Source organism: Rhinoderma darwinii, chromosome 2 (genome assembly GCF_050947455.1).
Source record: "Rhinoderma darwinii isolate aRhiDar2 chromosome 2, aRhiDar2.hap1, whole genome shotgun sequence".
Taxonomy (NCBI): domain Eukaryota; kingdom Metazoa; phylum Chordata; class Amphibia; order Anura; family Rhinodermatidae; genus Rhinoderma; species Rhinoderma darwinii.
Window position 1 is genome coordinate 214582017 of NC_134688.1, and position 13877 is coordinate 214595893.

The 13877-nt window shown below is 38.2% G+C and overlaps 1 protein-coding gene across 5 annotated transcripts in view; it reads right to left on the reverse strand.

Annotated features, from left to right (window-relative positions):
* Nucleotides 1–13877, reverse strand: part of MSI2 (musashi RNA binding protein 2) — a 628067-nt gene that overhangs the window by 146663 nt on the left and 467527 nt on the right. The window lies entirely within an intron of this gene.

The following is a 13877-nucleotide window of genomic DNA, read 5'->3' on the forward strand; positions in this document are numbered from 1 at the left end:
TGTACAAGGGGTGTTTCATAAGACCATGTTCACCTGGCATAGGTTCAGACTGAAAATACTGGGCTGATATCAATAGAACGTAGCCTCTCAATCTGATTTTTGCAAGCGTTTTTGAAGCGTATTTGGAGGCATATTTTCTAAGAGTTTCTTTTACCTATCAATGGGAAATTGGAACAATCAGCTTATAAAATGTATCAAGAAAGTGACATGTTACTTTTTTATAAAATATGCTTTTGAATTAAAAAATTTGAAAATATGCCTCGTATGAACTAGAGCGTTTGCAGGCATATTTCAAATGTACTTAGGAGCATAATCCGAGCGGTATTCGCTCCAAAATATGCAGTTCGAACCTAAGAATTGTTATCTCTTAGGGTATATTCACATGTGGCAGACTTGTTGCAGAAATTTCAGAGACTGAAAATCAGTTCCATATATCTGGATGGGGTTGTTTCGGCAGCATGTACATGAATTTCTGCAAGCTCCATTTAGATGAATGGGACAATTAGCAATAATTTCTGCAACAAATCTTCCAAGTGTGAATATAGCCTTATTTTGTTTATTTTTTCAAAAATGTACCCATGAAAAAAAAAAAAAAAAAAGTACACTTCAGCAACAGGTACACTTTAAGAGGTTTGCGCTGAACGCTGGGACTTTGGTCTAAAAGTAAAAAGCTTCCATACAAAGTTGCTCCCAACAGCAGAACATAATAGATCAAAGAGCGATAATTTCATGTGAACTAAAAAAGCTTTGCTTCATTGTACTTTGTCTTTTTTCCTTTTGCAGGCTTTGATTAGTCATGTACTGTTAACTTTGTTTTCCTGAGAACAACTCTAAAGGAACAGGTGTTTGTTGTTTATAGGTGTTATTTTTAAACTGTGCCATATACACTTTTTCTTTTTCGTTTATGTATAATTTCTGAAATAATGAGTTTTCCTTTGTAGTATGTAAACCCCAGAGCATAGTGAAATGCACATGAAGATTCTGCTGCTTGGACTTATTTTAACCCCTTCAGGAGGCAGCCTGTTTTGGCCTGGAGGACGAAGCCGATTATTTCAAATCTGACATGTGTCACTTTATGTGGTAATAACGTCGGAATGTTTTTACCTATCCAAGTGATTCTGAGATTGTTTTCTCGTGACACATTGTACTTTATATTAGTGAAAAATGTGGTCGATGAATCCAATAATTATTTGTGAAAAACACCAAAATTTTGAGAAAATGTGCAAAAAATTTGAATTTTTCTAAATTTAAATGTACCTGGTTGCAAAACAGATAGTAATACCACATAAAATAGTCACTATTTCACATGTCCCATATGTCTACTTTATGTTTGAACGTCCTTTTATTTTTCTAGGACGTTACAAGGCTTAGAACTTTCGCAGCAGTTTCTCACATTTTCCCAAAAATTTCAAAAGGCTATTTTTTCAGGGACCAGTTCAGTTCTGAAGTGGCTTTGAGGGCCTTATATATTAGAAAATCCACATAAATAACCCCATTTTGAAAACTTCACCCCTCAAAGTATTCAAAACAGCCTTCAGAAAGTGTTTTAATCCTTTAGGTGTTTCACAAGAATTAAAGCAATGTAGAGGGGAAATTTACAAATTAAATTTTTTTTGCCAAAATTAATTTGTAATAAAAAAAATTCTGTAAAACAGAAGGTTTTACCAGAGAAACGCAACTTAATATTTATTGCCCAGATTCTGCAATTTTTAGAAATATCCCACATGGGTCCCTAGTGTGCTACTGGACTGATACACAGGCCTCTGAAGCAAAGGAGCACCTGGTGGATTTTGGGGCCTCCTTTTTTTTTTTTCTTATATATTTTAGGCACCATCTCAGGTTTGAAGAGGTCTTGTGGAGCTAAAAGAGTGGAAATCCCCCAAAAGTGACCCCATTTAGGAAACGACACCCCTCAAGGAATTTATCTAGGGGTATAGTTAGCATTTTGACCCCACAGTTTTTTGCTGAATTCATTGGAATTCGTTTGTGAAGATGAAAATCTACTTTTTTTCCGAAACAACGTAGATATTTTAAATTTTTACTAGGAATAAAGGAGAAAAAACAACCCAACATTTGTAAAGCAATTTCCCCTGATTACAGCAATACCCCATATGAGGTAATAAACTGCTATTTGGACCCACAGCACGGTTTAGAAGGGAAGGAGCTCTATTTGGCTTTTGGACCTCAAATTTAGCTGAAATGGTTTTCGGGTGCCATTTGCAAAGCCTCTGAGAAACAGTCGAAACCCCCCAAAAGTGACCTCCTTTGGGAAACCACACCACTTAAGAAAACAATCTAGCGGTATAGTGAGCATTTAGACCGCACAGGTCTTTTGCAGAATTTATTAGAATTAGGCCGCGAAAATGAATATCAACATTATTTCTACTAAAATGTTGCATTTTTTCATTTTCACAAAGGATAAAGGAGTAAAAAGCACCCCAACATTTGTAAAGCAATTTCTCCTGAGTACGGCAATAACCCACATGTGGTCATAAATGTTTTTTATTAAGAAATTAATTAACCCTTTCCGGACGGATATATTTTTTGCGATTTCTTTTTCCTTTTCCCTCCCCGCTTTCCAAGAGCCATAACTTTTTTTTTTTAATGTCAATAGAGTTTTGTGAGGGCTTATTTCTTGCGGGAGGTGTGTAGTTTCAATTGACACTATTTAAAGTATCATTTAATGTACTGGGAAACTGAAAATAACATTCTTTTCAGGCTAAAATTGGAAAAAAATGCAATTCCTCCATGGTTTTTCAGCTTTTGTTTTTACGGCTTTCACCATGCAGTAAAAACGGCAACTTAAAGTTTTTTCTGCGACTCAATACGATTACACCAATTTTTTTTTTTATATTTTACTACTTTAAAGTAAAAACTATTTGTTCAAAAAAAAAAAGATGAGGAGCTGTAGTTTTTATCTGTACCATTGCTTGGTACACACAATTTTTTGAGGTGACCAAAAAACAGCGATTTTGGCGGTTTAAATTCTTTATTTTTTACGGCGTTCACCGTGCGCGTTAAATAATAGTATACTGTTATAGTTCGGACTTTTACGGACGCAGCGATACCAATTTTGTGTATTTTTTACATTACATTGGAGAAAAAAAAATGGGAAAAGTTTTTTTTTTGGACTTTAAATATTTTTTTTATTTTTTTTTTACTAATAACTTTATTTACATTTAATTTTTTTTACACATTTTATTAGTCCCCATAGGGGACTTGAACCAGCGATCATTAGATCGCTGGTACAATACACTGCAATACTAATGTGTACTTTAATGTGTACAATACTAATATTGTAATTTTTATAGGCTCCTGTAACAGCGTGATCGCTGTTCCTGTCCGTATCAGCTGTGGAACACAGCTGACACAAGCAGTGTATGGCACGGGCTTAGCATGTGAGCCCGCTGAATACATCACATCCCGCACCTTGACTTGCTATTGAGTCGTAATGCGTGAAGTGCTTAATGCACAGCGGATGGTGCAGAGTGAAAATTACCATTTTCCACTGATATGCCAGTTTAGTGCACAATATGTTGTGCCCAGTTTGTGCCACTGAAGACAAATATCTCATAAAATGCTAAGTGGGTTCTCCCGGGTATGGCGATGCCATATATGTGAATGTAAACTGCTGTGTGGGCACACTGTAGGGCTCAGAAGAAAGGGAGTGTAATTTTGCTTTTGGAGCGCAGATTTAGCTTGGTAGTAGTTCTGTTTGGGGTTTTGCTGGTATTTCAGTTTATAATATGGGGGCATATGTAAGCTGTGCGGAGTACATCAGGGCATAATACGAGGGTATAATAATGCGGTAAGTAAATAATAATTCATAGATATGTGGCCAGTGTCGCACTGATAAATGGTGCCAGATCTTATCCGCTTTTGCAACACTCTGCACATTTTGCATCGCCATACTCTGAGAGCCAGAGCTTTTCTATTTTTTAATCAAAAAGCTGTGTAAGGGCTTGTTTTTTGCGGGACGGTTGTAGTTTTTATTGGTACTATTGTGGGGTCCATGCGACTTTTTATTCTATATTTTGAGATGGGTGGTGTCCAAAAAAATAGTGATTCTGGCATTGTTTTTTACTTAGTTTTTTTGCGATGTTGACTGTGTAGGAAAATTATTATTATAGTTTTATAGTTTGGGTCGTTACAGATGTGGTGATACCAAATATGTGTACTTTTTTTTACAGTTTAAATTTTTTTCCTAAAACAAAAGACTTATAGGAAAAAAAGCAGTTCTTGTTTATGTCACTTATAAGTTTTATTTTTACACTTTTATAAAACCTTTTTATTACCTTTTTTTTAGTCCCACTAAGGAGCTTAAAGACTTGCAGCTCTGATCGCTGCTAGAATACATTACACTACCTACGTAGTGCAATGTGTTCTAACGGTCATTGTGACGTGGCAGTCACTCTGACAGGAAGCCTATGAGGACCAGCCTCCGTCATAGTCTGCCCCAGGTTGCCATGACAACCATCGGCCGCCCCCAAAGTTGCATGTGGGGGCTGCCGATCTGCTGTAAACCCCTTAAATGCGGCGATAGCACCGGGCGGCGGTTAACTGTTAATGTGCGGACGTAAATGCACTCCCAGGTGCGCAAAGATACTGCTCACCTGGACGTGCATGTATGCCAAGTTGCGCGAAGGGGTTAACCCAACGTCTATGATCATTGTCAACACTGAAACAGAAACATATGGCTCTGGAGGTCTTATATGGTTCACAAATGTCAGCACTGAGAAAAGATACACATAAGGAGTTGTGTCAATATTGTCCAACATCCATCTAAGGGACTAAATATCCACAATTTCAGCAAATGAATCAGAGAGACTTTTCGCTGAGAACTCTGATTTCCATCTGCCTGTTTGTCTGAGATAAAATATCGCTATTGCACAGGTATCATTCCTTCTCTAAATCTATATCTTAGGCCAAGGACCACATCTCCTAATGTGACACAACAAAAGAATGTCTTGCTAAGTTGTTAGCCGCTGCACAGATACTAGAAAGGGTTAATTTCCTTGTATTGAATCCAAAGAAGTGTCTGACTTTTCACGCAGGGTAATTAAATGCACTTTGGCACCCTGAGCCAGATGAATGTCCACACCTTTAAGTTGGAAGAGTAAATGCCAAGCGCTCAAGCTAAACACAACACAGGTTTGCGGTGACATTTGGAAAGCTTAGAATGAATGTACTTTGCATTACAGCTATTGACGGCTTGAGATAAAGGTACTAGTAATGCTTTATCCCGGGAGCCAAAAGTACCATAGTTAACATATCAGTGCTAGATTGTGAAACGCGATACACTTTATGAAATAACAAAACAAAATGATAACATTGAAGTGCTTGAAATTGATGTATTTAGACCCAAAGATATGTATAAGGCTGAAGGCATGATGCCTTGCGGTACTTTGGAGGAAATAACATTTAATTGGGAACGATATATCAAACAGGGCTTCCACCCAAAACATTAACCAGTTCAGGACCGGGCTATTTTGAGCCTTCAGGACCCAAAAAACGTTTAGCCATTTTTAGAACGCGGTAGTTAAATGGCTATAACTTTTTTATTTGTTGGGCTAGCGACGTGATTTTTGCGATGTTTTTTTCCATAGACAATGCAGGTTTCTTTTTTTTTATCATTTTTATACACATCCTTTTTGCTATTTTAGAATTTTTATTCTTAAAGTTTGAAAATAATAGTAAAAAAATAAGCTTTTTACATTTCAGCTATTTTTTTTTTTGGTAATAACATTGTTTTAACCTAAAATAGACCTTTTATTCGTGATCGTCATTGTCTAACGTAAATTTTAATATATTACATGTCTATATTAGGGTAATTGGGTCAGCGCTAGCGTTACGACAATGATTGGCGGGGGGAACGTTGTTTTTGGGGTGGGTCAAAAAAGACCTTTGGGGAACTTTATAGATATTTTTTCTTTCTTTTACACCATCTTTTTCCACTGTAACTGGGGCTGCTGTGCATCAGCGCTGTTAAATCAGCCCTCTCATAGTGACGATTGTCACTAATAGGGCTGTGCTGGGTCTAGTTAGACTAAGCAGCAGTGTGCCACTAACGGCACCCGGCGATCATGTGACCAGTCACATGAACACAGGTACCAATAGAGACAGCGGCGTGGCCGCTGCCTCTATTGCTATACACAGCGTTCATTGAGAAATGTGTAAAAGAGATCAGAGAAGACAGAAGCAGCGATAGCTGCTTCTATCTTCTCCTCAGGGTCCCCGGCAGTCACTGACAGCCGGAGACCCGACATTCAGCTGCCCGATCGCTCGGGCAGGAAGTTAAGACCTGCGCTGTAAAAAGTCTATGGCGTGGGTTTTAAGGACCCTGACCGCTGGCCGTAAAAACACAGCCACCAGTCGGGAACCAGTTAAAATTGCCATGTCTTGGTAGATCAAAAGGTACAGCTGTAGCCAAAGTTTGGTAATTATCTTTCTTTTAGTTAGGCCCTGTTCACATCAGCGTTACCCTTCCGTTGAGGGTTCCATCTGAGGTTTCCGTCGGGTAACCCTTCAACGGAAAGGCAAACTGAAACCTTAGCTAAATGAATGGAGAGGAGTGCATGATGCTGATTGGTCAGCGTCATATACTCCTCTGTACAACGCCCACTTGGTCTAAAGTAAAAATACGCCCACTTGGGCATTAAGCAACTCATTAGCATAAATCTAAAATCGCTAATAAAGTGGTGAAAATAGATAGTTTTATTAAATAAAAAGCACTGCTGTCATCTGCATTATAGCGCCGATCTCCTGGAGATAGGGCACTTATAATGTGGTGACAGAGCCTCTTCAAAGGGAACCTGTCACCAGCTTTTCACCTATTAAACCAGCAATACCTGCTGGTAGTGGGTGAAAATTTATTTCTATATAACTTATAATTGTCTTCTTAGTCGGCTCTGTAGCTTTAGTATTCGGTTTTCTAGTGTTCCCACACCGTATGCAAATGAGCATGAAAGAGTCAAATCTTCGTTTGAAAAGAGTCACATCTTCATTCCTCAAGTCTTTCCGAGTTTACCCACGTCCTTACTTTTGATTTACAGCTCCTCGCCTTCCCCCAGCACACAAAATCCTGCGCTTGTGCATTGATGTCTTATTTTGGTGTGTGCGCACAAAGGGACACCGGATTATTACGATAAAAGGCACAAAATGTTTACAGACCGTTATTTACATTCAGAGGAGGAGTTTAGGAGAGGGGATAACGGTAATGAACTTTTTATAGCAGCGGCCAGTGAGGGATAAGTAAAGTTCAATAGGTGAAATGCTGGTTTAAGAAAGAAAATCCTTTGTTGACTGTACAAAAAAACAACTCACCACTTCTGACATTTAAAGTCAATGTTTTACATATCAGGCAAACAGGATTTTATATCCAGACTGGCACCAGTACTAGAGGTGAAGCCAGCACTCCCTTGCCACATGGGGAAGAAATTCAAAGTCAAAGTAAATGGAAGCTCCTCTTCCTAGACAGATGTTCTTAAAATAGAAAACATACAAGCTACTTCAGCTTTAAGCACCTTCCATCCTGGAATAGAAGATTTTTCACTACATTATTTTAAGAGATAATTTCCCATTTGACATATTGGTGTCAGGACTGTGTCTTAACGCTACTAGACTTAACATATGTTACTGTTTTCTGTATGTCAGAAAGTAAATCGCTAAAATGAAAACAACACATGCTCATATAAAACATGCTGCAGTAATCATATATATATATATATATATATATATATATATATATACACACACATTCATGTATACACCAAAACCCACAAATATAAAGTATATCTTGGCTGAAGTGTTTATGGAAACCATTAAGTAACATACCAAATACAGAAAGGTTGACTTCTTCTAATAGATTAATACACGATCAGATATACATGTACACTTTCCCAACCTTTTTTATTTTATTGCTCCAATGCATCTAATAATAATAATGATAATTAAAGATGCAACTATGAAAATAGTTAATTCATATCTCCAGTTTTATGTATACAGAGACTTTGCAAAACTGCGTCTCCAAACAAAACCTGTGTCTGATCCTGCAGTTGTGTTAAGGGGGTTTTACACTGGGCGATTATCGTGCAGACGGGCATTCCGATACTTGCCCTGTGTGAACAGGGGAACGATCAGCAGATGAACGAGAAAACGATGTCTCATTGATCGGCGCTCGCTGAACCGGCCGCTTATCGGCCGGTGTAAAAGGGCCTTTACTCCCTTCCATCTGCCCGCTCTGCTTTCTTTAGATTAGCAAGAAGAGAGATAAAAGTGCAGGATCAGACTACAACACAAGGTTTATCTGCAGTCTGTAACCATGCAGACGCATAGGTCTGTATTAGAGCCGTAGTTACAAAACAGTAGGAGTTTTTCAAATCAAGACTATTTGCAAAGTTGCTTTATTTACTTTTCAAAAATGTATTTGTATATTAACTTTACTGAAGACTTTCAAGAACTGTGCCACACATTTACAGAACAGGCAGAAAGTACTCTACACACAGTGCCATACATGTACGATGCAGTTAAGGCAAGGACACAAGAGCTTTGCCTGCTTCATCACTAGTGGGAGTTGGCGGTAATGTCCGAGATTACTCCGATCCTAGCCATTTAACCTATTCGATTCTGAGGCCAATAGCGACTGCAGCACCTTAAGGCAAAAAAAAAAAAGGAAGGGGGTTCCCTTTGTTAATCCATCGGTGGTGATGGGTTTGGTATGGCAACTAGGGGGCCTGACAAATGTCTTCAGAGCGGTCATCAGTAAGTCCTACCAAATGTATGTTAGCAAAAGGTAGGAAGGGAGTATGAATACAGGATCATATTCCACAGGGATTGTTTGTAGTCTGTTACCATGGAGAGATACAGATCTACACTGACATAAAACGAAAATAATTTCAATTATTAGAGAAGAGCGGTTATCTGAGACTGAGCCTATTGGGAGTCTGAAGTAGTCTGAAGTCCACCTCCTGCCAATCACAGTCTGCTGCTCTCTGTCTCTCCCCACTGCTTTACATTGCACCTCTGCTTATTTAGATTTTAGGCTGTCTGTACGCACAAAGTCAACACAAGCTCCCTATAAAATCAATGAATGGAGAGCAAATTTACATTACAGCAAAGAATAATTATAAATGTAAAATAACTAAATCAGCATTATGAAAATGATCATCACGTAACTGATGCACATATAATGAGGGAGATAATAATGAAAAACCGTATTCAGTTTAAAAAAAAAAAAATCAGTCAATTACAGTTATAAGTTACACTGCAATAAGGGTGGAAAACAGTAAGGTTACGCTCACACGTGGCATACTTGCATTGTATAAAAATACGCTGCGGAAAACTACAATGTATGCCTATGGGAAAAATATTCTGCAAAGAAAGAAGTAGAGAAATCTGTCTGCGCTGCGGAATGTTTTTCTCATAGGCATACATTGTAGTTTTCGCAGCATATTTTTATGTGGCGTGTGAGCGCACCGTAACAATTTCTCACTATCCAAATTTGATGTCCATTTAACCCCTTAATGACCGCCGATACGTCTTTTTACGGCGGTCATTAGTGGGCTTTATTCTAGAGCGCCGACAAACTACGTCGCTGCTGTAGAATAAAGTAAACAGAGCAGGGAGCCGTGAAATCTCCCTGCTCTCAGCTGCCAGAAGCAGCTGAGGGCTGGGGGCGTCCCTGCTCTGCCGGGTGAGATCGATATTAGTATCGATCTCACCTGTTTAACCCTTCAGATGCGGTGCACAATAGCGTGCACCGCATCTGAATGGTTTTGGAGAGAGGGAGGGAGCTCCCTCTCATCTCACTGACACCCGGCGATAAAATCGCCGAGTGTCTGTGTCTTCTATGGCAGCCGGGGGTCTAATAAAGACCCCCAGGTCTGCCTGCAGCGAATGCCTGCTAGATCATGCCGCAGGCATGACCTAGCAGATGCCTGTCCGTTTTAAACGGACAGGCAGTAATACACTGCAATACAAAAGTATTGCAGTGTATTATAATAGCGATCGGAGGATAGTGAAGTCCCCTAGTGGGACTAGTAAAAAAGAAAAAAAAGTTTAATAAAGTTAATAAAAAAAAAAAGTGAAAAAAAAAAATGAAAAACCCAGCTTTTCCCCTTACAAACTGCTTTACTATTAAAAAAAACTACAATAAAGCAAAAAAGTTACACATATTTGGTATCGCCGCGTCCGTAACGACCCCGACTATAAAGCTGTTACATTATTTAACCCGCACTGTGAACGCCGTAAAAAATAAAATAAAAAACAATGGAAAAATTGCTGTTTTCTGTTAATCCTGACTTAAAAAAAATGTGATAGAAAGTGATCAAAAAGTCGCATCTACTCTCAAATGGTACCAATAAAAACTGCAAGTCGTCCCGCAAAAAACAAGACCTTATACAGCTATGCCGACGCAAAAATAAAAAAGTTACAGCTCTTCGAATGTGACAATGGAAAAATCTAAAAAATGGCTTGGACATTAGGGCCCAGAATGCCAGCAGGGGGAAGGGGTTAAGAGTCCATATACATTTTGTTCATTTTATATCAAACGTTATCAGAAAATATTCAAGTAAATATACTTAATAAAAATGTAAATTGAAAAGCATTCTTCCAAACGCAGTAAAGTGTGTTTTATGCAGCAGCGCTCTGTATAGTATAATATAAACATTTCCTTAAACCTCCTCTTTTTCCCAAAGACAAAACATTTTCTTCAGCCGCCCAATGATGACTTTTCTATTTGGGCACCATCTCACAAGCCTAACCAAGATAAAATGTGTTGCTTCTGTGTCTGACGGGTCTAATCATAAGCCCCATCACTGAACATCTCTCAGGTCATGGCAGATGAAATCATAAATTTATAATACAACATTACTTCAATTTTCCTCATCATTTGCTTCTGTGATGCCCGGCTTTGCTCTAACGAGTCACAGCCCTGGTCTGCGCAGGGAAATTGGCTGGCTGAATATCAATAGCACATTAACACCATGCCCATGTGGATGCTTCATCAAGCCAAATTATGGTCAGGATGACCTATCCACTGCTCCCATTAGGAGCTGTGCTCATCCCGCGCCGGCCGCTGAACAATTTGTTTGCTTCAATACTTCCAGGGAATGATCAATCTCACAATAATTATGTCTTGTCACTAAACTAAAAATAAGTAGAAATCACAGCTCTGCTTCGATAACCTTCTTCAAATCTACCATGCCTACTAAGATATAGGGACTGGTGTGAACGGCGTTAACCTATTGTTGCCCCATCTTTACTTGATTGGGGTTATGACACAGAGCAGACAGTAATATTACCAGCTATTATGGGCATGCTCATTAAATCTTTGACTTTGGTACCAGTAACTGATGTGTTTTTCACCTTATAAAAAGGCTTGTGAGTGTGAAATGTTGTGCATTCTAAATATAAAACGTCTAGCTGCGTGCTAATTTTGTGTAGGACATTGTGCCTCTTCAGACAAACTTTTAAAGAAACTCATCTGCATTTTGCAGGTGGGTTTGAAGCAAACATCTTAAAAATGCTGCCGTTTTCTCAATACTGCATAACGGACAATTTCAACAAGTAACAAATTTGGAAATAGGTGAATGATATGTTACTAGGAAATGTCAATCTTATAAATACATTTACAGTAATTGTATTTTAATCACAGTAAAAAGAAAAGAAAAATAACCTTGCAAAAAACGGAAATTTCAGTTTTCAGAAATAAACCAGATGAAATCAAGAAATAATGCCATCTAACTGCCTCATGTACTGAAGTACACGGGCTGCCTTCATGCCCTAACACCCACAGATCCGCTCTTCCATTTGTTTTTATTTATCAAAAATGGGAAAGGTAACTAGCACAGAGAAAATGGAAAAATTCCTAAACATTTGTCTTGATGAGACAACCCCATTAGGCTGGCCATTTTGGACTGCTGAGCGATTGGGTTAGATTTTCTGCAGAGGTCTCTGCATAGTTCTGTGAATAGGCGGAACAAGTGAATATTTATGAGGTAATGACAACAGTGGCGCATACATATTGGCACCCATCTGTCATTTGCTATGGCAGAATTCTCAAACTAAACAAACTCAAGCAGCAACCACAATAACATTTTTGAATGATATTACTCTTTAGTCGGCAACTGACCCAATCTTTCGTGTTTTGAAGGGGGTGGGGGTGACCAACGCAGTCTATATTTGTCGTTGACTAATATCGCTAGCGTATGGCCAGCTTAACGCATGTAAACGGTCAGAGCAGTAGTGAGTTATCCGATGCCATCTATAACGGATAGTGGTAAAAACAAAGCCTAACAGACGTCATTTAGAAGGGTTGTCCGCTTTGGATAATCTTTTTTTGTTAGATAGAACACCAGACAACAAACTGATTACTGTGAGGGAACCATACAGCAAGTGTACATATTCCATACAGTGCTCCAGCAGGGGAAATGAAGCATTACACAATTTCCACTGAAATTAAAGAACTGTTCTTGTAATGAATAAACATGTCAAATAATCCACAGCAAGAAAATGGCTAACAGATTAAAGTCTTGAATAGAGACACCCGCTATTAACTCAGAATTAGCTAAATAGGGTATATGAAAATGGATTTTCTAAACCAAATAACCCTTTCAACTGAGATCCCTTCACTGAGGCCACGGCCTTCGAGAAGGCCCCCTATGCAATGCAAGGAAGTAGAGAGAGAAGACCACCTGAGATGGTTCTGGCAGAGATGTGATAGCCCTACTAGGCATAAATTTCTTATTTTTTGTTATTTATTTTTAAAGCATTTAAAAGAGGCCTTTATTTTATAGTGCCCCATGTGGTGACATATCAACTTAAACTAAAGAATTATGTTCACTATGGTAAGAAAAACGGCACTTGAGTCATAATCAAATAATAGCTTGTCACAGGGGGCTATAAACAGAAGCACAGATGTATAAGGACAAACTTTTCAGCTGTATAATCGTAGAGAGAAGTGTTATTTCTTGAATACCTGCTAAGCTGGTCTCCTCCTTCTCCTTTCCCCCGAATGTCACAGCCATTAGGAAGGGAAGGAGCTACTAGCAAAGGAGAAGTATGAATCACATTTAGAAAGGTAATTAAGGGAGTTGGATATGTGAACTTTTCTTTATACAGAATATATCCCTTCCAAAATGTAATTGTAAATAGAAGGATGAATAAAAGTAATAATTTTAAAGTGCATTTCGAATCATTCCCCTTGTATAAAAAATTGCTTTGTATCAGAGTGCAGGCTGTTTTATGTTATCAGGTCTTTCTAGATTGGTGTGAACTAACCACACAATAGGCTTTTATGGCATTATGCAATACTCATCATCTTCTTCTCATTTGGACCTTTATTATAAATAAATTACAAATCAAGTTATGTCCTTCAATAATCCAGTTTATGAGAAAAAGCAATTGTACATTGAAGAGTTAAAGGGAATAAATAAGATAGCAACAAGATGGATAGATACAATTACAGAAATCATGCACATAGTAACAAAAAGCCTAAGTCGTCAAAGAGACGACAGGATGTTCTGGAGAAACTGTATTCATATTATTGCCAGGGGTCAAAACTTGATGTTATTTCATTGTATGATTGCATTAACTGTACAATACTAAACATTTAATGCAGAAATAAAAAGTACATTCTGGAGACAAATCATTAATTATAATGGCCATTTGTCAAACAGAAAAACGCTGCCCTTCTGTGATCCATGGCAGTCCACAATACAGCAATTATATTGGAAAAAAAATAAAAATCGAGTAAATATAAATGTGGCTTATTTAAACACACAGCAATGAAGCACCATCAAAATGACATGATTATTCATTCCAAATTTTTGGATTAAGAACCATAAAAAAGTAACTGGCATGTTATAACAGCATCCCTT